The sequence below is a fragment of the Mesoplodon densirostris genome, chromosome 6 (assembly GCF_025265405.1).
Source record: "Mesoplodon densirostris isolate mMesDen1 chromosome 6, mMesDen1 primary haplotype, whole genome shotgun sequence".
In the NCBI taxonomy this organism is placed as follows: Eukaryota; Metazoa; Chordata; class Mammalia; order Artiodactyla; family Ziphiidae; genus Mesoplodon; species Mesoplodon densirostris.
The window spans coordinates 106,684,907-106,687,706 of NC_082666.1; the positions used below are offsets into that span (position 1 = coordinate 106,684,907).

The 2,800-nt window shown below is 49.4% G+C and overlaps 1 pseudogene; it reads left to right on the top strand.

Moving 5' to 3' along the window:
• The first annotated feature begins 1,227 nt into the window (after positions 1 to 1,227).
• LOC132492663 (C-C motif chemokine 19-like) lies at positions 1,228 to 2,495 on the top strand (annotated as a pseudogene).
• Positions 2,496 to 2,800: the final 305 nt, after the last annotated feature.

The window sequence follows — 2,800 nt, forward strand, 5'->3', positions numbered from 1 at the left end:
GGTTACCTGTGCACCGAAGTGTACTCCATGGACATGTTCCACACACACTTCAAGTAGAAGGGCGGCCTGAGTGGAAAGATGAGAGGACGGGCTGCCACGCAGACCAAGAAGGCAGTCTTTGGCCTGGGCTTAAATTCTTGTGCCACCACCCGGGGCATGCCGGGCTCTGAGGGCCCTGCCCTGGGACCACTGCTCCCCTGCCCTTTGTTCAGTCACAGCACAGATGGCCACACCCACACCCTCACTGAGGGCAGTGTTCCAACCTCCTGCATTGCCGCCCCCTCTTCGCAGGATGCCATGGAGTACAGAAGCTTCATCCTGACGCCAGTGCGTTCCGACGATGCCAAGGGCAGACATGATGGCCTTAAATGATTTCCTCTTGTGTCAGTTTTGGTAAACTTTAGGAGCTAGGAAATTGTCCACTTTACAGAAATGTTCAAATTTACTAGCATTTCATATATTCTCTGCTCTAACTTTGTCCTGATTCTTTCTGTATATTATTTTTTTGTTTTGCTTAATCAAAGTGTGTTTTTTAAATCTTTTCAAAGAATATTCTTTTGACTTACTAATCACCTCAATTTTATACGTTTTCTGTTTTATTAAGTTCTGCTCATATCATTATTTATATTTTTCTATGTTCTCAGGGTTTATTATTTTGAACTTCTGATGTCAATTAAAACACTTGGTTATTAATTTTAATAAATCTTTGTAATTATAAAGATTTGAACTTTTTGAAGATTCCAGTTTACTTGTAAGTATCTAAGGCTCAGGTCCTCCATATTGTTGCTGGCCTAAGGCTTAGTTCACCATATAGCAAAGTATATATTGATATATTTTCCCCTCGACTTTCTGCGTTTTCCTACTTCTCACCTTTCTTTCCAGACAAGCCTTTTTAAATACCCTTAACTTATTTCACAGCCAATAAGTCTTTAAAATAATGTGTATTTTTTAAGATAAATCTTCTTATATAATTAGGCAGGAAATCTGATCTCCCATATTTTTGAAAACAGCATAATTTCACTCTTCTCCATGATTAGTTCTGGGCCATAAATGGGTGGCAGTTGCAGCTTCCTCCCTCTTCGTCCACTTTCATGTTCCCAGACCCCTTCACACCCTGCACTTCTCAGCACACTCACTCACTCCCAGCCAGGCCTCGGCTTCACACAGACTCTGCCCAGATTCACTCACGCTCACAGCTTGCTTGCAGTCAGTCTCCACTCATCCTCCATGGCATCCCATGCAGCTGCACTACTAGCCCTCAGCCTGTTGAATCTATGGACCTCCCCTGGTAAGGCTGAGGGGAGGTTTAGTGTGGGGGGCAAGTAGCAGGGTTGTCTAGGGCTCAGACTGCTTGACGCTGGACATGAGGGACTCTGTGATTTAGGACTGCATGTTTCAGTGAACCTGTGTTGTGCCCCGTGTGTGTGCCTGTGAGTGGCGGTGTACCTGGGCTCCTGAATTCCAATGTTTATCTGTCTCTTGGTGTATCCCAGGGCTATGACTAGCCCCGTCTCTTCAGGCTCTATTTCCTGCTGCTTCTGTTTCCCAGGCGGGAGAGAACAGTGTATACTGTTAAGGTGGAGGGAGTGGGAAGTACTGGTCTAAGAAGGGTCAAAAAAATATCAGTGGTCAAAAAATTTAACAACTCCTAATTTCTGTTAATGACACCCTCCTGTTACCCACCCCACCCCGTTCCCTACCCCACATCCTTCCCCCCACTGACACTGTAACCAGCGTGAACTCTTCATTTGTGGGGAAGTTGAAAAGACTCAGGAGAGAAGTTGGGGTGATCAGGGCAGCAGGAGGGCATTTGTGGGGCTCAGGACACTGGTCGTTTGCCAAACTGCTTAGAAGTGTTTCAATATATTTAACGAATATCAGGTCTAGCTGCCGCCACACACAGACAGGCATCCTTAATGCCAGTGAGGGCTGTGGCCTCCGTTCCCCAGTGTCCCTGTGTCCTGACACTAATCCTACCCCGGCTCTGGGAGATGCCAACGACGCTGAAGACTGCTCCTTGTCTTTGACCCAGTGCCCCTTCCCTGGATTCCTGGTGCTAGCCTATCGCTACCTGCTCATCAACAATGGCTTCAGGGTGTCTTCCATTGTGTGAGTTGCAGGACAAGCCTGACTAACCTCACCTCCCCCAACAGCCCCTGGGGAGACCCACCCCTACCTTCTTATCTCTCTTCTCCTTGCCAAGCCCAACCTCTGCAAGGAAGCCCCTGCAACAGGCTCCTGGGTGTGGTCCCCAGCCACAGCTCCTCATACCAGGGCCTTCCAGGAATCTGGGTTCCAGGGCTCTATTTTCTCTAACCTCTGACCTCTGTCTCCATGTTCACCATGCTGAGAGGTTACCAGGTCTGTGCACCCCAGACCAGCCCTGGGTGGGCCGCATCATCCGGAGACTGCAGAAGAACTCAGCCAAGGCAAGCCTGGCCCTCCCCAGCCCTGCCTCCTCCCTCCAAACCCCTGCCCAAGACCCCAGCCCATGACCTTGCCTCTCCTTCCTCCCCCAGGGAAAGCACTAGAGCAGGTAGCCCATGATAGCCCCAGAGGGAGACCTGTGTCTGAGGGAAAGAATGTGAATCACTGAAGCCCTGGGGAACCAAGGACCAGAAGGCAGGACCAGGCTTCTTGCTCCCCTGCACCAGAACTGACCGCGCTGGGGTGGGGCAGGAGTGTGGGTGTGAGTGTGAGTGTGGATGAATGTGGTGGAAGCACAACCTTTCCATGCCCAGACTGAAGTGTTTCCAATAAAGCCCAGCTTGTACCCACGAATCCATCTGTCTGCTGTCTG